General features: G+C 35.5%; 4 protein-coding genes across 4 annotated transcripts in view; 2 read left to right on the top strand and 2 right to left on the bottom strand.

Annotated features, from left to right (window-relative positions):
- LOC127557646 (uncharacterized) overlaps positions 1-24905 on the bottom strand; it is a 370654-nt gene that overhangs the window by 97090 nt on the left and 248659 nt on the right. The gene's annotated exons all lie outside the window — the stretch shown is intronic.
- LOC127556669 (uncharacterized) overlaps positions 1-24905 on the bottom strand; it is a 170406-nt gene that overhangs the window by 61819 nt on the left and 83682 nt on the right. The window lies entirely within an intron of this gene.
- The window catches only part of LOC127556679 (uncharacterized), a 346970-nt gene that overhangs the window by 254432 nt on the left and 67633 nt on the right, over positions 1-24905 (top strand). The window contains exons 5-6 of the mRNA XM_051989977.1: positions 12157-12216; positions 18695-18757. The gene's annotated coding sequence lies outside the window, so the exon portion shown is untranslated. The remainder of the gene's footprint in view (positions 1-12156; positions 12217-18694; positions 18758-24905) is intronic.
- The window catches only part of LOC127556670 (clusterin-associated protein 1-like), a 161743-nt gene that overhangs the window by 77154 nt on the left and 59684 nt on the right, over positions 1-24905 (top strand). The window lies entirely within an intron of this gene.

Below are 24905 nucleotides of genomic sequence, written 5' to 3'. Positions count from 1 at the left end.
AGAACCGAACAGTTCTCTTGTTGCATAGGGAGAATTGGAAATTAGATTGCTAGGATATGAATGAGGAAATAAAAATTAAAAGGGAAAAAGTAATGGGGGGGATCAGACTTGCAAATGTTTCTAAGCAGAGGTGGAGAATACTTACACTTGAGGATGTAGTTGTATTGATGAGATCAGAGGAGGAGACTTAGAAAAACATGAGGGAATTAGAATTTTCAGAGAGGATAGTATTCAGCCAATAGGGAAACAGAGTAAGAGCTTAACTATGTTCAAATAAAGAAGAAGCCATGGAAGCAATTGTGATGGAATCAGGTAGAGATTCACATTCACATGGGGAAAATATTCACTCTTAATAGGTTGTGACTTCTGGTACTCAACAAATGGGGCATCTAAAGAAGGACTTGCATTTTGGATATAAAAAAGGACAGGTATTGATCCCAAGTGTTCCTGTTTGATAGGATACTCATCTGCTGTTGTGTAAAGACTTTTAAATTCATCCTTCCCAAATCCAATGAGTTATTTCTCCTACTTTCTTGTAAAGTCCTTTAAAAGTTCAGTTCTTCACAAGGAAAGTACTTATGAGATTGCAGTAACTCTCCTCAATGTCAGGAGGACTACATCCAACCTTATAAGGAATTTAATCTAAATTTGGGAAACTTGGACTGTTCTGCTCATGCTTGGGTAAGGTATACATTTTTTGAACTGATAGCCTAAAACTATGGTTAGTATGATGTAGAGATACTTTTCCTATCAAAAGATACTCAACCCTTTATTTTAATATAATCCACCTTCAATCACATTAACTAACTAGATTTGATTGCTATTTGATGGTCCGTGATCCATGAACTCTTCTGTAGCTTATATAAACGTGTCTGTTCACCAAATAACCACCCTATTACTAGTAACCTGCTGGCCTTATTAATAAATGAATAAACTACCCAGACACTCTTGGACCCTTTTAAATGTCTGAAAAGGTAGGATAAACAATAGATGAGAAAAGAGAGCATTAACAGGAGAAAGACAAAGGTTTCAGAGGTTGCTCAAAGAAGAAAAGCAGAGGCAATAAACATCAATCAGAGCAGCTCAGGAGAAGAGACAAACTGAAAGAACAAAGGGAAGAGAAAAGAAGAAGAAAGAAGAGGAGACAAAGAGCAGAGAATGGAGGGTGAAAAAAAAACCAATTTTCATTCTCACCAAAAGGACAGAATTCTCAAAATCTAGAAAAAAGAGAAAAAGTCCAAAATATCAGAGAAGTGAGTTCAGGAGAGTGGGGTTTAGAAAAATGCTCCTCACAACAGGTGCGAATGAAACATCTAGGGTGCTCTAAAGGCAGGTACAACAGTTATGGATTGTTGAAAAATCACTTATGAGAGATGAGATCATGAAGTAGGGGAGAAAATATCAATAAAGACAGGGATACAAATAAGATTGAAAGGAAAAATTCCAAGCCCTGCTCCACAGCCTTTTCAAGGTGTCTTCCTTGTTCCCTGCAGACAGGGACTGAACAACACTCTAACTCTATTTTTTTTTTCCCCTCCCTCCCTCCACCCCCTCCCCTAGATGGCAAGCAGTCCTTTATATGTTGGATATGTTGCAGTATATCCTAGATACAATATATGTTTGCAGAACCGAACAGTTCTCTTGTTGCATAGGGAGAATTGGATTCAGAAGGTATAAATAATCCGGGAAGAGAAACAAAAATGCAGATAGTTCACATTCGTTTCCCAGTGTTCTTTCTTTGGGTGTAGCTGCTTTTGTCCGTCATTTATCAATTGAAACTCAGGTCTCTTTGTCAAAGAAATCCACTTCCATCAAAATATGTCCTCATACAATATCGTTGTCGAAGTGTATAATGATCTCCTGGTTCTGCTCATTTCACTTAGCATCAGTTCATGTAGGTCTCTCCAAGCCTCTCTGTATTCATCCTGCTGGTCATTTCTTACAGAACAATAATATTCCATAACATTCATATACCACAATTTACCCAGCCATTCTCCAATTGATGGGCATCCATTCATTTTCCAGTTTCTAGCCACTACAAACAGGGCTGCTACAAACATTTTGGCACATACAGGTCCCTTTCCCTTCTTTAGTATTTCTTTGGGATATAAGCCCAATAGAAACACTGCTGGATCAAAGGATATGCACATTTTGATAATTTTTTGGGCATAATTCCAGATTGCTCTCCAGAATGGTTGGATTCGTTCACAACTCCACCAACAATGCATTAGTGTCCCAGTTTTCCCGCATCCCCTCCAACATTCATCATTATTTTTTCCTGTCATCTTAGCCAATCTGACAGGTGTGTAGTGGTATCTCAGAGTTGTCTTAATTTGCATTTCTCTGATCAATAATGATTTGGAACACTCTTTCATATGAGTGGTAATAGTTTCAATCTCATCCTCTGAAAATTGTCTGTTCATATCCTTTGACCATTTATCAATTGGAGAATGGCTTGATTTCTTATAAATTTGAGTCAGTTCTCTATATATTTTGGAAATGAGGCCTTTATCAGAACCTTTAACTGTGAAAATGTTTTCCCAGTTTGTTGCTTCCCTTCTAATCTTGTTTGCATTAGTTTTATTTGTACAAAGGCTTTTTAATTTGATGTAATCGAAATTTTCTATTCTGTGATCAGTAATGGTCTCTAGTTCATCTTTGGTCACAAATTTCTTTCTCCTCCACAAGTCTGAGAGATAAACTATTCTATGTTCCTCTAATTTATTTATAGTCTCGTTCTTTATGCCTAGGTCATAGACCCATTTTGATCTTATCTTGGTATATGGTGTTAAGTGTGGGTCCATGCCTAATTTCTGCCATACTAATTTCCAATTATCCCAGCAGTTTTTATCAAATAATGAATTCTTTTCCCAGAAGTTAGGGGCTTTGGGTTTGTCAAACACTAGATTGCTATAGTTGACTATTCTGTCTTGTGAGCCTAGCCTTTTCCACTGATCCACTAATCTATTTCTTAGCCAATACCAAATGGTTTTGGTGACTGCTGCTTTATAATATAATTTTAGATCAGGTACAGCTAGGCCACCTTCATTTGATTTTTTTTTCATTAATTCCCTTGAGATTCTCGACTTTTTATTGTTCCATATGAATTTTGTTGTTATTTTTTCTAGATCAATAAAATATTTTCTTGGAAGTCTGATTGGTATAGCACTAAATAAATAGATTAGTTTAGGGAGTATTGTCATCTTTATTATGTTCGCTCGGCCGATCCAAGAGCACTTAATATTTTTCCAATTATTTAAGTCTGACTTTATTTGTGTGGAGACTTTTTTATAATTTTGCTCATATAATTCCTGACTTTCCTTTGGTAGATAGATTCCCAAATATTTTATGGTATCAACAGTTATTCTGAATGGAATTTCTCTTTGTATCTCTTGCTGTTGGGTTTTGTTGGTGATGTATAAAAATGCTGAGGATTTATGGGGATTTATTTTGTAGCCAGCTACTTTGCTAAAATTATGAATTATTTCCAATAGCTTTTTGGTAGAATCTCTGGGGTTCTCTAGGTATACCATCATATCATCTGCAAAGAGTGATAGTTTGGTTTCCTCATTGCCTACTCTAATTCCTTTTATATCTTTCTCGACTCTTATTGCCGAGGCTAGTGTTTCTAATACGATATTAAATAATAATGGTGATAGTGGGCAACCTTGCTTCACTCCAGATCTTACTGGGAAAGGTTCCAGTTTTTCCCCATTGCATATGATGCTTACTGATGGTTTTAAATATATGCTCCTGACTATTTTAAGGAAAAGTCCATTTATTCCTATGCTCTCAAGTGTTTTTATTAGGAATGGATGTTGGATTTTATCAAATGCTTTTTCTGCATCTATTGAGATGATCATGTGGTTTTTGTTTGTTTGGTTATTGATATAGTCAATTATGTTAATAGTTTTCCTAATATTGAACCAGCCCTGCATTCCTGGTATAAATCCTACTTGGTCATAGTGTATTATCCTGGTGACAATTTTCTGTAATCTTTTTGCTAATATTTTATTTAAGATTTTAGCATCAATATTCATTAGGGAGATTGGTCTATAATTTTCTTTCTCTGTTTTCAGCCTACCTGGTTTAGGTATCAGTACCATATCTGTGTCATAAAAGGAGTTTGGTAGGACTCCTTCAATCCCTATTTTTTCAAATAGTTTATATAACATTGGAGTTAATTGTTCTTTAAATGTTTGGTAGAATTCACATGTAAATCCATCTGGTCCTGGGGATTTTTTCTTAGGGAGTTGATTGATAGTTTGTTCTATTTCTTTTTCTGAGATGGGACTGTTTAGGATATTTACTTCTTCCTCTGTTAGTTTGGGCAAGCTGTATTTTTGGAGGTATTTTTCTATTTCATTTAAGTTGTCGAATTTATTGGCATAAAGTTGGGCAAAGTAACTCCTAATTATTGCTCTAATTTCCTCTTCGTTAGTGGTGAGTTCTCCCTTTTCATTTTTAAGACTAACAATTTGATTTTCCTCTTTCCTTTTTTTAATCAGATTTACTAAGGGTTTGTCTATTTTGTTGGTTTTTTCATAGAACCAACTCTTAGTTTTATTAATCAATTCAATAGTTTTTTTACTTTCAATTTTATTGATCTCACCTTTTACTTTTAGAATTTCAAGTTTAGTGTTTGACTGGGGGTTTTTAATTTGTTCCTTTTCTAGCATTTTTAATTGCAAACCCAATTCATTGACCTTCTCTTTCTCTATTTTATACAAATAGGCCTCTAGAGATATGAAATTTCCCCTTATTACCGCTTTGGCTGCATCCCATACATTTTGGTATGATGTCTCATTATTATCGTTTTCTTGGGTGAAGTTATTAATTATGTCTATGATTTGCTGTTTTACCCAATCATTCTTTAGTATGAGATTATTTAGTTTCCAATTATTTTTTGGTCTACTTCCCCCTGCTTTTTTGTTGAATGTAATTTTCATTGCATCGTGGTCTGAAAAGGATGCATTTACTATTTCTGCCTTACTACATTTGAGTTTGAGGTTTTTATGTCCTAATATATGGTCAATTTTTGTATAGGTTCCATGAACTGCTGAAAAGAAAGTGTATTCCTTTCTGTCTCCATTACATTTTCTCCAGAGATCTATCATATCTAGCTTTTCTAGTATTCTGTTTACCTCTTTGACTTCTTTCTTATTTATTTTCTGGTTTGATTTATCTAATTCTGAGAGTGCAAGGTTAAGATCTCCCACTATTATAGTTTTACTGTCTATTTCTTCTTGCAGCTCTCTTAGTTTCTCTTTTAAGAATTTAGATGCTACCCCACTTGGTGCATATATGTTTAATATAGATAGTGCTTCATTATCCATGCTACCCTTTAGCAAGATATAGTGTCCTTCCTTATCTCTTTTAATTAGGTCAATTTTTGCTTTAGCTTGATCTGAGATCAGGATGGCTACCCCTGCTTTTTTGACTTCACCTGAAGCATAGTAGATTTTGCTCCAACCTTTTACCTTTAACCTGCATGTATCTCCCCGCTTCAGGTGTGTTTCCTGTAAACAACATATTGTAGGATTCTGGCTTTTAATCCATTCTGCTAACCGCTTCCTCTTTATGGGGGAGTTTACCCCGTTCACATTTATGGTTAGAATGACCAATTCTGTATTACTTGCCATCTTGTTAACCCCGGTTTATGCTTTCCTCCCTTCTTTCCCCTTTCCCCCCCTTCCAAGTATTAAGCTTGTGAGCACCCTTGCTTCTCACAGCCCTCCCTTTTTAGTGTCCCTCCCCCCGCCTTAGAGTTCCTCCCCCTATCTTACCCCTTTCCCTCCCAGTTCCCGTATTCCCTTCCGCTTAGCTTATTCCTTCCCTTTCCACTTTTCCCTTCTCACTTTTCAATGAGATGGGAGAAGTTTCACCATAGATTGAATATGTCTTAAGATTTTTCACTTAAAGCCAATTCTGAAGGCAGTAAGATACCCACTATATTCATCCCCCTCCATTCTTTCTCTCAGATATAATAGGTTTCCTATGCCTCTTCATGAGATGTACTACCCCCACTTTACCCTTTTTCTGGTACAATGTCCTTTCCACATCAATTTCTAGAACAAGGTATACATGTATTCTTTATACATCTATATAGTCAAAATATAGTTCCCAAGATTAATCTTTACCTTTTTAGATTTCTCTTGAGTTCTATATTTGTAGATCAAACTTTTTGTTAAGTTCTGGTTTTTTCATCAGAAATAGATGAAATTCGCTTACTTCGTTGAATGTCCATCTTCTTCCCTGGAAAAAGATGCTCATTCTCGCTGGGTAAGTTATTTTTGGTTGCATACCAAGTTCCTTAGCCTTTCGGAATATCATATTCCAGGCCCTTCGATCTTTTAATGTGGATGCTGCCAGATCCTGGGTGATCCTTATTGTGGCTCCTTGATACTTGAATTGGGTTTTTCTAGCCGCTTGCAATATTTTTTCTTTCACCTGAGGGTTCTGGCATTTGGCCACTATATTCCTTGGTGTTTTGATTTTAGGATCCCTTTCAGTGGGTGATCGATGAATCCTTTCAATGTTTATTTTTTCCTCTGTTCCTATGACTTCTGGGCAGTTCTCTTTGATAATTTCCTGGAAGACAGTGTCCAGGCTCTTTTTTTCATCATGTTTTTCTGGGAGTCCAATGATTCTCAGATTGTCTCTCCTGGATCTGTTTTCCAGGTCTGTTGTCTTCCCCAGAAGGTATTTCACATTTTTCTCCATTGTTTGATTTTTTTGGATTTGCTTGACTGATTCTTCTTGTCTCCTCGAGTCATTCAATTCCACTTGTTCAATTCTGATTTTCAGTGAAGTATTCTCTTCACTCACTTTTTTAAAAATCTTTCTCTAATTGTCCAATTGAGTTCTTTTGTTCTGTGGAATTTTTTCCATTTCGCCAATTTTGTTTTTTAGAGAGCTTTTTCTGTTTCCAGTTCACTAATCCTATTTTTCAAGGATTTTACTTCTTTATCCACTCTCTCTTTAACTTTCTCCAGACTCTTTTCCCATTTTTCTTCTAGCTCCCTTGTGAGAGCCTTTTTAATCACTTCTATGAGGTTCATCTGTGCTGAGGAACAGCCGATCTCCTCCTTTGGGGAATCACCTGGGGACTGCCTGTTTTTAGTCTCCTCAGGATTTAGAGTCTGCTCTCTATCTGTATAGAAGCTGTCAAGGGTTAAAGTCCTCTTCAGCTTCTTGCTCATTCTGTCTATTAATCAGAGATAAACTACCAAAGAAAAACAGGAAAAAACTGGAGTCTTTCTTTGGGGGGGGGGGCTGGGTGTGTTATCGAGCTTCCTCTACAGACTGCGGGGGGCAGCAGTGAGGCACTAGCAGGACTGTGCTGCGCCTGCGCTCTGAGATCCCAGAGCGTGCTGAGTCACTGAGGGGGGGAAGGGGGGGGGGCCAGTTCCTGAGAGACTCCAGCTGTTTGCGGTTGTATTCTTCAGCCCCGGTGTTTTTAGCTTCTCTGCTGGGCTGTTGACTTGCTGCTGGAGGAAATTATCCAAACCTGTAGCGAAGCTTTCCCCGCAGAAACGGCTACGATCACTCTCCACCCCCCTCTCCAGTCTGCTCCCGTGCTCTCACTGCTGCTGCCCGCCGCCTGCGCCCGATCTAAAACCGCCCCAGCCCTCCAGTAAAGACAGACCTTTCTTGGCGGATCTCAAGGATGGCTTCTCTATTCCCCAGAAACCTAAAATATAATGTATAGTGATAATATGGTATATGTTTGCCTGTGATGAATCTCTACACTTTCAGAAGCAATTATCATTACTCAGTAAATTGTTTTTCTTTCAGGAATTTGGATACATTTTATGTTGACCATAACTGACGGGAAGGGTGCAGAGTGAAGTAGAGAGCTATGATTTTAATTGATCTGGTTTATTTTCCATTGACTGCTATTGCTTCAGGACTATTCCCCAAAAGCCTAAAAAAAATGTATAGGGAAAATATGGTATATGTCTGCCTGGGACACATCTCTACACTTTCAGAAGCAATTATCATTACTCAGTAAATTGTTTTTCTTTCAGGAATTTGGATACATTTTATGTTGACCATAACTGACGGGAAGGGTGCAGAGTGAAGTAGAGAGCTATGATTTTAATTGATCTGGTTTATTTTCCATTGACTGCTATTGCTTCAGGACTATTCCCCAGAAACCTAAAATATAATGTATAGTGATAATATGGTATATGTTTGCCTGTGATGAATCTCTACACTTTCAGAAGCAATTATCATTACTCAGTAAATTGTTTTTCTTTCAGGAATTTGGATACATTTTATGTTGACCATAACTGACGGGAAGGGTGCAGAGTGAAGTAGAGAGCTATGATTTTAATTGATCTGGTTTATTTTCCATTGACTGCTATTGCTTCAGGACTATTCCCCAGAAACCTAAAATATAATGTATAGTGATAATATGGTATATGTTTGCCTGTGATGAATCTCTACACTTTCAGAAGCAATTATCATTACTCAGTAAATTGTTTTTTGTCATGATTTTGGATAAATTTCATGTTGACTATAACTATAGTTATATCTATATCTATCTATCTATCTATCTATCTATCTATCTATATATAGTTGATTGTAATTATTTAGACATATATATTCTCTCTGTATATACACATACATATATATTTGGATATATGTATATATGAAACAGAAGGGACTAAAACTGAAGACTATAACTGCAGAGTGAAGTAGAGAGCTATGATTTTAATTGATCTGGTTTATTTTCCATTGACTGCTATTGCTTCAGGACTATTCCCCAAAAGCCTAAAAAAAATGTATAGGGAAAATATGGTATATGTTTGCCTGTGATGAATCTCTACACTTTCTATATTTAACCACACTTTAGAGATCAACTCATCACTTTATTTTAAGAGTGCAATATATAACTCTTTTTTGATATAACTGCCATTTTGATTAACTCTCAAAGAATTTTTTATTTTACATTTGTGAAAAACAAGCATTTCTTTAACATAGTACAATAAAAAATCATTTTTAATATTAGTGATTTGTTTTTATTCCTTACTTAAAAAATTAAACAATTATTTATTTTTTTCATAAAATCATCTTCCAGTTCTCTTTATTAATTCAATTGTTTTATTACACACAATTTTTATTATCCTTATAAATCTCACTTAATTTTTAAGAATTCTGATTTAATATTTAATTGGGATTTTTAATTTGTTCTTTGTCTAGAGGTTTTATTTTTAAATTATGTATCCAAATCATTGGTCTGCTCTTTATCTATTTTATTGTTATAAATATTTAGAGAGATAAATTTTCCTTTCATTACTGATATTACTGCTTAAGCTATCTCATTTTTGTCATTTTCTTTAATGAAATTATTGAATGTGTTCTTTGACCATTCATTTTTTAAGCTTATTGTTTAGTTTTCAATTGATTTTTAACCTGCATTTCTTTTTATGGAGAAGACAAGCAACAAGCTCTACATCTTTCCAATATAAATGTAGCCTATTGTTCAGAGGGTCATTTTTATGACTTCCTTCATTGGTGGAAATTGCACAATGAACCCTGCCTATGTGAAGGGAGGAACTGATTAGTACTAAAGACCAGAGAAAAGAGAGATCCTGGGTTTTTTGTTGTTGTTGTTGTTGTTTTGTTTTGTTTTGTTTTTTGGGGGGGTGGTTTGCTTCAATTTAGAAGAAAGAACGCAAGTTGTTTCAAACTCTCTTTAGACATCTGAGGGAGGAAAGTGACTGGGAGAAAACCACCATGTATAAGAGTTGATTCAGAGGTTTAGCCGAGTCTGGATCTGGGTTCCAGTCTGAGATCATGCTAGGACAGCTTGCATTGGAACTGCATACTGAATTCCCATCCTGGTGTCTGCTGAACTTCTAGTTTCCTTCAGCTGGAAAATGTTCTACTCTGTCTTTTGGGGTGTTCTGATGCTCTAAAATTTTTTAGAGTTGTTATTTAAAGAAACTTGGAGCGGTTAACTCATGTTAAGTGAGTTCCTGCCTTTACTCTGACATATTGGCTGTCCTTGATTTCTTGAAATGATTTCTCCAGGTTCCTTTTTTGTTCATGGCTTTCAAATAGTGCGATAATTCTTATTTTGTCTCTTCTGCATCTATTTTACAGTGTATTTCCAGTGTGATATTTTACATTTGCTTCTTTTTGTTTCATTTTTTAAAACTAATTCTTGATGTCTCATAGAGTTCAATTCCATTTGTGTAATTCTATTTTTAATTAATTATTTTCTTCAGTTAGCTTTTTTACCTCTATTTTTTTAAATATAGCCAGTTATATTTCTAAAGGAGTTGTTTTGTTCAATATATATATATATATATATATATATATATATATATATATATATATATATACATATATTTTTTTTTCCATTTTGCCAAATCTAATTTTATTGTTGGATAATGTTTTTCTATTTCACTAATTTATTTTAAGAAGTTCTTTTTTCAGTAAATATATGTGTGTTTATACATGTGTTATATATGCATATTTCCCTTTTTTGCCAATAGTATTTTTAAGGAGTTTTTTGGGAGCTGCTTTTGTCAATAATAGGTTCTCATTCCAGAAACTGGAATCTTTGGGTTTGTTAAAAGATAGTGGGTTACTATAGGTATGTCTTGTGTAACTGATTTATTCCACTGCTCACTTGCTATTCAATCAAGCAATGTGACCTGATTGATTGCCTGCTATGTCAGGAACAGGCTCTCTCAACTGTCTTAGAGTCTGGGTTCTTCTCCTGGTTTTCTGGGGCACTGGCTGCTTCTGACTTATTTGCATTAGATGGCATTCCCCTTTGACCCAAATGATTTAGATGTTTCCCACCAGCCTTCTAAGTTATCTTGGGTTAAGTCAGTTTTCCACCTTGTTAGTCTTCTTGTTAATTATGTCACTAGAGAATTCATTTTGAGGCATTATTTTAAAGTTTTCTGGAGATGAATTAAGCAGAGTTCAGGTCACTTTGAACTTTAATTCAACAACTTGGCTTGAATTCTTCTTTTCATAACAAATCTCTCTCATGAAGACAGTTTGAGTTGTCTTATGATTTATCTTGTCACTGCTAAATTTGAGCCCTTCTGTAATGGTTTAGAACATAGGCATAGAAGTTGCCAGTTCTCACCATTTCCAGTCTGAGATGATGATCACATCTATATCCTAAACAACTAAGAAGATAAGAGCCTGTTCTTGTCATCTGCCTTTTCATAATTATATAATTATGCAGAAGATATCATCCTTGGAAATATTCAAAATGGTGTAAGAATAATGAAACTATTCAAAAGTTTGTGGCAACAAAATATAAACCTATTAATTAGTTCAAGGTTAAAAGAGAACATTCTAAGAGTTTCTTAGAGGAGAGCAAGTTAGGGAATATCTTATGTTAACTCAAAGAAAAGTCAATTTTGCTTAGGTTTATTATTTAATTTGAGAGTAACACACATTTGTAGAGCATGTCCTTTTTTAAGGCAATGCTTTTTAAGGTAAACTGCTATATAACTTGGAATTACTCCAGTTGCTTGTTCATTCCATCCCAGGTTTGTTTTCTTTTTTTGTTACTATCGTCATACAATTTATGATTTTTATTTAAATTCATTTATATATATATACGTATATATAAATGCATGCGTGTGTGTGTACGAAGTGTTGTTACCTATGTTTTCTGTGTCATCCCTTTTAAAGAGAAGAAATAAATTAAAATTAATTGGAGTTGCTGAGATACAACTGCACATCTTCCAGATTGACTAAGATGACAGGAAAAGGTAATGATGAATATTGGAGGGGATGTGGGAAAACTGAGACACTTTTACAATGTTAGTAGAGTTTTAAAATTGTCCAAACATTCTAAACAACAATAGGAAGCTGTGTTCAAAGAACTACCAACCTGAAAAAAATATTTCTAGCAGCCCTTTTTGTAGTGGCAAAGAACTGGAAACTGAGTTGATGCCCATCAGTCTGAGAATGGCTGAATAAGTTTTGGTATATCAATGTTGTGGAATATTATTATTCTATGAGAAATGATCAACAGGATGATTTCATAGAGGCTTGGAAAGACTTACATGAACTGATGCTAAGTGAAGTCATTTGAACCATGGAAACACTGTACAACGCAACAATAGTATTATACAATGAACAATTCTGATGGACATGGCTCTTTTCATTCAGGTGATTCAGACCACTGCCAGTGGTCTTGTGATGAAGAGAACCATCTGTACCCAAAGGAGAGTGAGTGTGGATCACATCATATTTTTACTTTTATTGGTTGTTGCTTTATTGCATTTTGTTCTCTCTCTCTCTTTCTCTCTCTCTCTCTCTCTCTCTCTCTCTCTCTCTCTCTCTCTCTTTCTCTCTTTCTTTTGGTCAGATTTTACTTGTGCAACATGATAATTGTGGAAATGTATATCGAAAACTTGCACATGTTTAACATATATTGGAGTACTTGTCCTCTGGGGAAGAAGTTCAAGGAAGGAAGGGAGAAAAACCATTGGAACCCAAGGATTTGCAAGGGGGAAGGCTGAAAATTATCTTTACATGTGTTTGGAAAAAAACTTTTAAAAATAAAATAAAATTAGAATTAATTGGACTTTTAAAAGAAAAAATGGAATTAATGAAAAAATTTAGACTTCTAACTAATTGGAAGAAAAAGTGAATAATTTTAGGAAAAAAGATTAAATGATTATATATAAACTAAAAGATTTCAGAGTTCTACCTTTGCTGGTATTTTAAAATATTTGGCTTTTGATTTTTCAGCTAATACTTGAATTATTTTAATATCATTGTAAAATTTGCTAACTTGCATCACAGAAGGTTAAGTGTAATGGAATCAATAATAATTTAGACATTCTTAACTATTTTTTGGTAGATATTCAATCTTTAAGCCAAATGACTTATTTTACAATTTCAGATTCTCGTAGCTTTTTTTTTTTTAAAGAACCTTCCTCTAATTTATTATTAGCACAGTTTTCACCAAGTCCACAGTTTAGATAAGGATAGAAAAGGACATTTTAGAACTTAAGTTCTCTAAAATTTCAAGGGAATTATGAATTGGTAATTCAATTATTATCTTATAGCTCTATTACTAAAAATATCAAAATCATAATGTTTGAGATGAGGTTATCTGGTTTTGAAGTGAAAATTGAGAGCTTCTACTAAGTTATTTTGAGATCTGTTTTATAATATACTGTAGCAAGAACTTCTAAGACATTACAAATTATATGGAATCAGAGAAAAATATCTCTACTTGTGACATAATATATCTCTTATGCCAGTCCTGATGAGAGACAAGGTTCATAAAACTTTTTCCTCTCTTTACTCCAGATATTTTCTACAATCTTTGTAGATCACAGGTAAAACAAAATATGTCCTTTATTTCATATGTAGAAGAAAATGATGGCCATCTCTCAGTTGTCCCTCCACCAGTGTAAATTGGTTTTCTCAACATTCTCAATTCTATGACAAAAATAATTTCTAAAGGAGGAGAATATTTAATATACATTTCCAGAAGGAGAGTTCAAAATAATCTGAAAGATGTGAAATTCGAAAGTTCACTATTAAAGGATCCAAAAAAAATTCTAGATATAATGATCCTCATGATGAAAATGATTTTTATATTTAGTGTTTCTTCTAATTTATAAGATATATGGCTCTTATCCTACTGCATCCTGACCTGCTCTCATTGTCTTTTTAATGATATCGCCTCTTAGGAGGAGAAATAGAATGTTGAACTAGGGAACAACCAGGAAAAGGAGAATCTTGGGATCTTTTCTTTTTCCAGAGGTAGTAGAAATGATAGAGAAGTTGGGAATCAGAACTGATAAGCACAAACGGACTGATGGCTGAAAAATATGCAGCCAAGAGGGCTTCTGTGGGAATCATCCACATATAATATTTATCAAAAATAAAGAGATAAAATGACAAAACAGAATTGATTGAATAGAAGGAGACATAGGTGCTCACCAATACTAAAATGGTGTAGGTGGCTTTAGTCTGAGGAGATCTTCTTGGCAAATGGCTGGAGCTGTGAATATGCTGGACTTGTCGATGGTGTCTTTGCAGGACAAGCACCAGATAGCCACTGGCTATGACCATAAATCCCACACAAAGGAAATCAGGAATAGAGAACAAAATTATAAATACAGAGACTTTGAATGATGCTGGAGGAAATTGTGAACAGAATCCAATATTCCATAGCCTCGTGTTGTTACTTCTTTCTGTAAACTTCTGAATATTTGCAAATATATAGACATTTATTAGAAAGTGTAGGATCCAGCAAAAAAAGGCAAAAGGGAGCAATGTAATTTGAGGCTTGAGCTTTGAGTTTTGACCAAATGGAAAAAGTAAAGGGACTGATGGTGATAATCTGAAACCCACTCAGAAAGCAAGTGATAGTGAGAGAAACATTATGGGCCACTCGGTGGAGGAAAAACAGCCAACATGATCCAGGAAAATTTTCATCCCCAAACCAACCATTGTATGAGGGACTCCCTTGGAAATGAGCACGATGGAGTTGGCCAGAGACAAGTGGAAGAAAATGGAGTCTATGGACCGCAGCCTGTTGTCATTATAGAAAGAGATGGTATAACGACAAAGGAGAAAGACATTTCCCAGCATTCCAGCTCCTGTCTGTATGAAGAAGACAATACCTAGAACTCAATCAAGGAAAACAAGTTTCTCACTGACTAAAGTAGAAAGTAAAGATGTAAAGGATGGAGATATTGCAGGATTAAAGAGGGAGGGAAGGAAGGGAGAAAAGTAGAGAAGCAGATAAGGAGGAAGGCAAGAAGAGAAGTGGGGAAGGATGAAAGGAAAAGAAGGAAGGAAAGGAAGGAAAAGAGGAAGGAAAGTGTGAGGGAGGAAAGGAAAGAAAGCAGGAGGAAGGGAGGGAAGAAAGAAATGTTCTCAGAGAAAGATGCAAGAAACAAAAAAGGAAGGAAAGAGGGAAGAAAGAAAGGAAGAAAGAATAAGGAAAGAAAGAAACAGGGAAGAAGGAAGAAAGAAAGGAAGGAAAGAAGCAGTTTTCCAACATTATTCTAGAAGACAATTTTGAGAAATTAAAACAAATCATGATCAACTTGATTATATTTCTTGAATTTTCCTTTGTAGTGAGCAGAGCGCAAATACTTAAATACTAAAAAGTCATCTAGGCATAGCACCACTATTTACTCAGGCAAAGAAAAAATGAGGAAAAGATAGAAACAGATGGGGAAAGAGAAAGGGAATAAAGGAAGAGAGAGAAATCTGGGTATATGGTTGTTTATAGAAGGAAAATTGCTGAATAAAAAACATAAAGATATTTTAGATTATGAAACATCGAAAAAACACAGAATTACAATTTGAAAATTTACATTTAACAGATGATACTTAAGTGAAAATACAGTCATGATACTTTTTAACATCATAAATTTCTACAGAAGGAGAGTGTCCATCTGTCTCTCTGCCTGCTTCTCTGTTGATTTTTGCTTGTCTCTTATTCTCTCTGACTCTTTCTCTGTATGCCTTTGGCTTTCTATCTCTGTGCGTGTGTGTATCTGTGTCTCTGTCACTTTGTTTCTCTCTATCTCTCCTTTCTGTCTCTCTTTGTTCCTCTATCTACACACACACACACACACACACACACACACACACACACACACACACACAAGATAGAATAAGGAAGAGAGATACAATTATATCATAATCATTAGTTGAATCATTCATCTGAAAAGTTCTCATTTTTCCACCCTTTTCATTTAGATTATAATAATGCAAGTAAAGGAATCCTGTCAAAATTTTCCATCCATAATACAAAGAGAAGTTGCTGATAGAAGATAATCCAGATGAAATAAAATAAAAAAGAAATAGCCTTGATACTGATGGGAGTGAACCCTGAAACTGTCCTCCTTGAGTTTTGGGGTGAGCTCTGAAACTCTCCTCTGACAGAGGCCAGCCCTTCAGGGTAGTTAAGTGGTTTCATTAAGATTAGCCCAGGACCACTCCCTACTTGGCTCCAACTTAAGTGATCTCATTTACCTGGAGATCTGGACCTGATTTCTATTGAGTACCTGCACCCTCTAGTGAAGTGAAAATTAGTCCAAGACCACTCCTAGTGGCTGGAACTTAAATGGTCTCATTGAATTGGAAATCTAGAGCTGGGGGCAGTGACAACATTGAAGGAATCTCATTCAATAAAAATCCCAGTCTCAGATTTCTTATAAAAAGACAATTTTCAAATTCAAATCTTTGCAGAAGTCCAAAGTCGGGTTATGCTTTGCCAAGGGACCTCTCCTCTTGGCACAGCTGCCTACCAGGACTCCTGCCAGCTGTGAAGAGACCTTCTCAGTGATAATCTCTTGTTATTTCTCTGTCAGGACTCTTGCAACTGAGGAGTCTGTCTACCTAGCAAAGCTGGCTTCTCAGCCAACAATAAACTTCCCTTTTACAGCCAGACTTTTTGGGTTCATGTATTCTTTCATGTTGAACCTGTGCCAACAAGAGGGATTCTTTGCACTGCCACTAACAGCATCAATACCTCTTATGCTCACTAGAAACAAAAGGCAGAAAAACTTTTAATGGGACCCTCCATTGCCATATCCAGGGGCTAATATGTAATTCACACAAAAACAAAACAAATCATAGACAGAAAACAAAAGCAAAACAAAGAGATAACTAGGAACAGAGAGACAATTGCTTCAAATAAAAGATCTCTCCAAATGAACACTCCATCTATTTGGCTGGCCATCTTCATTTAAAACATCCCATAATTCTCTCAATGTATGCAATTCAAATGGTTCTATGTATTTTCATTGCTAAATGAAATCATCCCTGGTAATCATAAACCAGCTCTCTTAAATCAAAATCACTTGCATGTCACGGATGTCATGGATCTTAGTGAATAAAGGTTAAACAATAGCAAGCTACATATAAAAGGAGAAAAAAAGATAATAATAATAATAATTATTAAATAATAAATAAAAAAGATAATTCTAATTGATCCGTCTTAAATTTAAATGTACTTTCAAAAGTTAGCTTACTCTCCATAGCTCCTGATTTATTTTTCCTTCACACCACCCCAGAATCTCCCTCTAAAAAGGTTGTTTTGAAAAATTATTAAAAAATAAAATAAATAAAAAGGTTGCCTTAAGCTTGTTTAGTTGATGTAGACTGGAATCAGTGAAGGTAAGATCTCAACAAAAACCCATTTCCTTCCTACCAGTCCAGTATCTAGAAGGTACATGAGGAGTGGGAGAGTAGAGGAGTGTAGGTAGACTTAGCAGAAATTACTATAGACACTATGGAAGCCAAGCTCTTCTTTGAGGCAAGGAGCAAGTAGCATTGAGTATGTTTACCTTTGGGTTTGTTCAGGCCTTTTGTTACCCTGAGCAGGCCTTTATTGCATTTGGGTGAGGTTGAATAGCTTGTTCAATTTCCAGACGAATTGCCAAAACACAGGTGACCCGTGCAGACAGAATAATAAAATTATGACCATCAGTCCTTCTTTTCACTCCATCATGCCCCTCAATAATGTTTTAACCCCATCATGCTCCCTGAGTGCTCCTTCTATCCTCCATGATGCCCCCTGAGTTCTTCTTTTATCCTCCATCATGCCCCCTCACTCCCGCTCACATACCGGGTTTTTATGTTGTCCTGCCTCAGCTCTCCTCCGTGGCACTGCTCTCAGTGGCGCCAGCAAGCAAATCACTGGGGAAGAACAGGATGACACGCTCACTGCTGCAGCTCGGATTGGATGTAGCTCGGAGTGCGGCATGTGTTTCACCTTGGGGTGGATGGGGGAAATGGTGCAAACAGAGGGTACCGTAATGTAGCGTGTAGTGCAGGGGATCACCTACGCTACAGTAGCAATCTCAATAGGGCTTTTTTCCTGGGGCGGGCTTATTTTACAGGAATCTTACACAGTATGGGGAGGGCTTATTTTCGGGATAGGTCTTATTATCGGGGAAACATGGTAAGTAGAGGAGTTAGGGTTAAATAAATATCTTTAAAAATCATCAGCATGCAGATGATAAGAACTTTAGTAGCTGGTGACATTACCAAGTGAAATATTACAAAGGGAGAACAGAAGAGCGGTTATGAGAGATACATATAGAATAGCAAGGTTTACTAGGCATGGTTTGAATAAAGATTCATCAAAGGACACAGAGAACTAACTAATCAGGTAGGTAGGAGGAATACCAGGAAGCTATTAGTCATAAAAACATTAAGATTATCAAGAAGAAGTTCATATACAATGTCAAAAGTTTATAGATATCAATAAGGATTAAGAAAAGTCCATCCGATATGCTAATTAGAAAATTGTTGAAACTCATTTTTGTATTATAGACTTTTACTCAAACCAATCTACAAAGTGTTCCCAGATAAGGTCCTCAGATTAATGAAAAGGAAGTCAATTAGGAAAGAGAACCTTTGTTAATGCAAAAAAACTCAATCCTAAACCTAGGATTCTAGACTCCGAATTTCATCCACAAATTGAATTTTGTTTTGCACCCTGAGTTCTCCTCTGTACAAGCAGGGGAAATGCCCTTACTTAGTAAAAAGAAAAGCCTGGGAAAGAACTAAGGACTTCCTGTTCCCTGAATGTTGCTCAAACTTTTGAGGCTTATGACAGAGAATGTAATAAATACTTACAGGATGTCTAACACTGGGACAGGAGAACAGTAAACCAGTCCTTTCTGTCTCCCTTTCTCTTGTACTCCTTGGGCCAAAGCAGCTTCAAGAACACAAAAAAGGATGAGGAGAAAGGAAACCTTAAGAGCAAGCAAGGAAGTAAGAGGTAAGAAAGAAAAACTCAGAAGATGCCCCAGTATGGAAACAGGGATCTCATCAAAAGGAAAAGAATAGTTCATTAAAATAAGCCCTCCCCTGAAAATAAGCCCTCTGATGTTTTTCTGTCCAAAAAATTAATAAGACAGTGTCTTATTATCGGGAAAATATGGTACTGCTAGTCTCACATCTCCACTTGCCTGGAGGACAGAATGCCCAATTGACATCTTAAATTTGACATGTCCCAAACTGGCCCTATTATTTTTCCCTCAATACCTTTCCCTCTTCCAAACTTCCATATTATTTTTGAGGATACCAGCATTTTTCTAGTTACTCAAGTTCAAAAATTAGGTTGCATGCTCTGTACTGTTATGAATGAAAAACTCTGAAGACAGAGTTTCTGGGTAATTAATAATTAATTCATTAGACTGACAAAAAAACAATATATTGATAATCAGTGATTTCTCTTAGTAAACAAAGACAAAATTATGAAGATCTCTGCATGTCTCACAAAGTTTGAAAAAGGAGCTATTTCAGTGACAGGTGATAATTATCAGTCCAGATTAGTTAACAGTTAAAAAGGGAGTGGACATATTAATGAAGTGGGCTAAAAGTCTTCAGTTCCTCCTCCTTATATTTATCCATGAGACTCAGTTGTCTCCAGAAATCTGGACAAAAGAAATCCATCTCTACTCCATCTCACCCTAAATTGTAATGGACAATTTCAAGGATAGAAGATCATTTCCCTGCTGCAAAAAGACACCTAGTCTTTACACTTTAAATAAAAGTAAGCTCTTTTAATTAGGTGGGATTATGCACAAAATTGAGGAGCATGTATCCTGAGGATTTGAGTAATCTCTTCTATCAGCAATATCCATCAGAGATGGATTGAAATATCTGTAAGAACTGGTCCCTGGATGATGAAATACAAAGGAAAAACCTCCATTCCAATTTAATAATTTCTCTCAGTAGCAATATTTTCTCAGCCTTCATATCCAAGTTGAAGTTCAGATGAGACTGACAGACTTTGCTTTTATAACATCTGTTCTCTACAAACTCCTTTCCTTCTAATACTGCCAACACTCTAATCACCTTACACTTGGATCAATATAATAATGTGGCTTCTTGGTCTTTCTCCACTCTAGTTCATCTTCCAATCAGTTAGTAATATTTTCTTCCTAAAGCACAAGTCTTACCACATCTCTTTCCTACTCAATAGAATCCACATATTTCCTAAGATCTTCTGGATCAAATATGAAGTCTCCTCTTTTTCATTCCAAGGCCATTTTATTTTCCCTTTCTTGCTATTCCAGTTTTCTTGCACCTTATGGTGCATCCTTTTACAGGTATTCTATGATTCTGCCATATTGGCCACCTGGCACTTTCTCAAACAAGACAGACATTCAATTTCCTGACTCTGGGCATTTTTACCATATGATCCCCATTTCTGGGGTTATTTTTTCTTCTCATCTGTGCCTTATTCCTTCACTCAATTCCTTCAAATTCCCAAAAAATCCCACTATCAGATGGAAATGTACCAGGATTCTCTGATGCCTTTCCTGATCTCCCTTAATTTTGGTCTCTTCCCTTTGTTGCATGTCTCCCATTCATCCTATAGGAAGATTTTTTTGTTGTTAGCATATAGTTGTTTGCATCTCCCTTATTAGACTTTTAGCTCCTTGAGAGCAAGAATAGCTTTTTGCTTTTCTTCACATTCCCAACTCTTAGCAAAGTGTCTGGTACACACTAAGTGCTGAGAAAAGTATTAATTGAATGACTCACTGACAAAATTGTTTCTAAGATACATTCTACTTCTAAATTAATAAGATTATCCTCATACTTGAGATAGATGTTTCTATTATTTATCACGGCGGTCTTGCTGCTAATACATATTATGAATACCATAATGCAAGATTATAACATATGTGATGATATATTGTCCCAGGAAACATTTGGTTGTTATAGCTTCATAGAAAACCTTTGGTTCAGTCTTTCATCTAGCTCCATTTTTTTTTTTTTTGGATTCTGATTTATTTTGTAGCAAGAAAGTCAAGATGGCTACAATTCATTTTTATCAGTATTGATCCTTCTACTCATTATTTCATAAGCGTCCCACATTTAGAGTAATAGGGCATAAATTTATACTTTCTAAAACCTTTCCAGATTTTAGCACATTTGGCTCCATTGTTCATCATTTTCTTGTTCTCATCATAGAAATAGAAGTTATTGGACAACGATGAGGGACATCTTGTATTTTCTTTATTCTATGGCTTGCCATGACCAAAGAAAGGACCTTATTTGAAGACTGTTCACAGAAGTGCAATCAACTAGAAGTTGTGTTCAGCTCCCAAAGATGAAGAGAACCCAGAATTACTTCTTCATCTCAATAAAAATGAGTAATCATATAGAAAAAATAGTAGAATGTTATGTATGTATAAGCTTTGCATTTCCTTCATGTTACTATTTGATGAGAGATTCTTTTTGTGAAGCCCTTAGCACAGTGATTGGAAAATGGCAGATACTATGTGAATGCTAGCTCCTATTATTGTTATTAATTATTATTGTTGTTCTTGTCAATGCATAATTATTTTGATTATTGCTTTTCCATATCTTCTGTCATTCTATTTTCATCCTTTTAAAATGTAGAAAATATGTATACTGTCACTTTTCCTCTATACATTGCTTTTGGAATATTCTATTCTTAATAGATCTTAACCTAATTGAGGCAAGAATTATCTCTTTTTTAAATTTGCATCCCTAGCACCTGGCATATAATTTGCATTTAACAAATGCTTGTCTATTACCTAATTTGTTCTTCATTTTTTATTTTTTTCAATAGAAGAATGATATTCTTTTAGAATAATATGCCAAAATTTATAGATTATGATATTGATGTATTTTGGTTGCTTTGGGATTTAATAAAATTATTCAGCTATTGATATTCTGGGGACAGACAAGAACTTTTCCTCTGCTTAAAGTTATTTCATTTGGTTGGATAAATTTTGTAATTTCAAACCTATTTTCAACTTAAAATTAAAAACATTTTTCATATGTTTTTATTGAAATTTTAAAAGTGCCATAAAATATTTACATACTCATACACAGATACACATACACATGCCAGGTGATGAATTTCATCATTTTTAAAGATTAAGTTGATAGATTCTTATTAATAGCATAATTTATAGCATTTTAAAGCTTGCCAACCAATTGTCATATTTTCTCATTTAATCCCCATCAAAATATTGTAAAAAAGCTATTATTGTCATGTAATTTAAAGCGAGATGTATCTGACATTGAGAGAAGTGCACTGTGTTGACTTTGTGTGGTAATTTCTCATTTAAGGTGTAATTAATTATTTTATTCAAAATTTTCACCTTTTAATAAATGCATTGTGAAAACATTTCTACAATATTACATTTTGGAATTGAACTTGTGAATTCCTTCTTCTAGCATATAGCATCAAAAGCACCAAAGGATAAAAAAAGGATTTGGAATGGAAGATGGACTCCTGGTGTCATATCTATGTTATTTCAAAATAATTTGCTAACTTTTACATCCTTGAAACCAGGGAAAAACACAGAAAATACAACCACTGGTTTAAACTCAGTGGTTTAAGTACAATTATATGGAAATTCAACCAAATCCACAAGTTATTCTTTGCTTCCCTAAAAGGATCCACAGTCTCTTCAGTAATACTCTTAACAACCTAAATAAATCTCTTCATTTTCCTGTAGGATTTCCCAGCACTGACCGGTTCTTCCCAAGATTTCAAGAAAAGAATGCATAGAGATTTGGTATTGGGCAGTGTCTTCCTTATTCAGATGGCAGTTGGGATTCTTGGCAATTTTTTCCTCCTGAGTCTTTTCACCTTCACTTTCCTTATTGGTCACAAGCTGAGGACCATAGAGTGCCTTTTTGCCCACTTAGCCTTGGCCAACTCAAAAGTGCTTCTCTCAAAGGGAATCCCTCTAATGATTATATGTTTGGGTGTTAAAAATTTTTTGCGTCCTTTTGGATGTAAACTCATTGTTTATCTTTATAATATATCCCGGAGCGTTTCCCTCAACATCACCTGCCTTTTGAGTGGTTTTCAGGTCATCACTATCAGTCCCAGTAACTCCAGGTGGGGAGAACTCAAAACCTAAGCACCAAAGTATATTGTCCCTTCTTGCTTCTTCTGCTGGTGCTTCCCCCTGCTGGTCAATTTTACTTTGCTTGGAACTATGCATACAGCAAGATATATGACTAATAATACAAGGATGTGGTATCTGGGATACTGGTCAATGTTCTCTCCTATCTCTTTCAATGTCTCACTTTTTGCAATTGTCTTTTCTATTCCTGATATTATATGTGTGGGATTCATGATCTGGGCTGATGCCTTTTTAGTGCTTCTCCTACACAGACACCATCAGCAAGTCCAACATATTCATAGCTCACATCTCTCTTCCAGAACTTTCCCTGAGAAAAGAGCCACTCTAGATATTCTCCTACTAGTGAGCATATATGCCTCCTTTTATTCTATTTATTCTGGTTTGTCATTTTATCTCTCTAACAGTAACAAATCTAATCAATGGATCCTGGCCATTTCAGACCTCATGGCAGCGTGGTTCCCAGCCATTAGCCCTTTTGTGCTGATCTTCGGTGACTCCCAAATCCTCAAACATTGGGATGCTTTGTGGCATGGAACACCTTTCTATCTGCTTTGCCACATTAAATCCATATATACCTCCTCCCCGAATTCTGTCCTAACAAAATAGCAAGCAAATAATTTCAGAAGCTGGTGGGAAAGGAGCAAGAACACCAGATTCTAAGAATTGTGGGACCTAATACTAGGGAAAAAAACCCTTTTTCTTCATGCATTCAAACACTTTCCTCTTTTAGAAAACAAAGATATTTGATGAGCTGAAAGACTTTTGAGCATTTATAAAAACAAACAAAGAAGAACTCAGTACAAGATCCAGAAGAAATATAAGGAAAATATTAAACATTAATCATAAGTCACTCATTGAGGTCAAACTATTTATTTGTGAGATCTGAACATGTTAGCAGTATTCAAAACTTATTGTTACTAAGATAGTTTGAAAAAAGTTTAAGGCTGATATGGATGGAATATGTCTATGACAGAATAAGTCTAAGACACAAAATTAGGCAGGAAAAATTGAAAAGAGTAATTGTCTCATAAAAATAATGCATGGAGGAAGACTTAATACAAAGAAAGCAGGTGAGAGTAGAGGGTTGGTAATGATGGAAACTTTTTCTCATTTGGGTTGAAGAGGAAACAACATCTGGAGAAGTTTAGAAATCAACTTCTAGAGAAATGAGAAAGCTAAAAACAGATTGGGCGAGGGTGTATAGAGGTGTGCATATAGAAGTGTATAGATTAAAAGGTTGTGTAGATGAACAGGAGGAGGGTGAAAGGGAGAGGATAAGGGAGACTTTCATATGGATGGGTAAAATAAAGAATAAGAAGGTAAGGGGAGAAGAAAAGATTATAGGGGTAAGGTAAAAATAAAGATTCAAAGGAAAAGAGTGATTAAAAATAAGATAGCAGGGAAATTCACAAATAGTAATTATCACATTGAATGTGAATGGGATGATCTCATAAAATAGAAATGGATAGCAGAATGAATTAAAAATTAGAACCCAACAATATGTTGTTTACAAAAAACACATTTAAGAGTGGTAGGAATCAAATAAGATAGGGAGAAGTAAGAAAGTTTCCTGAGATCCTCCTAGTTTCGCTTTGGGGGAAAAAAAAAAGGATCCTCTTATGGATTCTAGAATGACAGAATCTACAAAAAAAAATAATTGTCCAGCTTAAGATAAGTTAGAAGAACTTCAGGAAAGGTCTGTCTCACTTGGGTAAAAGGGGATTGCAGCCTACTGAGGGCAGTGTCTGGGCAAGGCAGCTGGAGGCTGTACAGATCACCAGCCTAGGACTCAGTTTTGACTCAACAGGCTAGTGGCAAAGCAGCCTATCCCTAAGGCTTCTAGCCCCAGCACAGAAAGAAAATGGCCATTTCCGGAAGCAAGGGTATAACAGTCATGTCCAGTCTGGGTCACTCTAATGCAAGAGAAGGCTCAATCCCAGAGGCCTGGTAGAAAAAGCCAGTGACAAGACCCCTAGCCTTCAGCAAAAGAAGCTTGGAACAACA

This window comes from Antechinus flavipes, chromosome 3, assembly GCF_016432865.1.
Source record: "Antechinus flavipes isolate AdamAnt ecotype Samford, QLD, Australia chromosome 3, AdamAnt_v2, whole genome shotgun sequence".
NCBI lineage: Eukaryota > Metazoa > Chordata > Mammalia > Dasyuromorphia > Dasyuridae > Antechinus > Antechinus flavipes.
The sequence above is the reverse complement of the archived record's forward strand: the minus strand, read 5'-3'. Positions and strand labels throughout refer to the sequence as shown.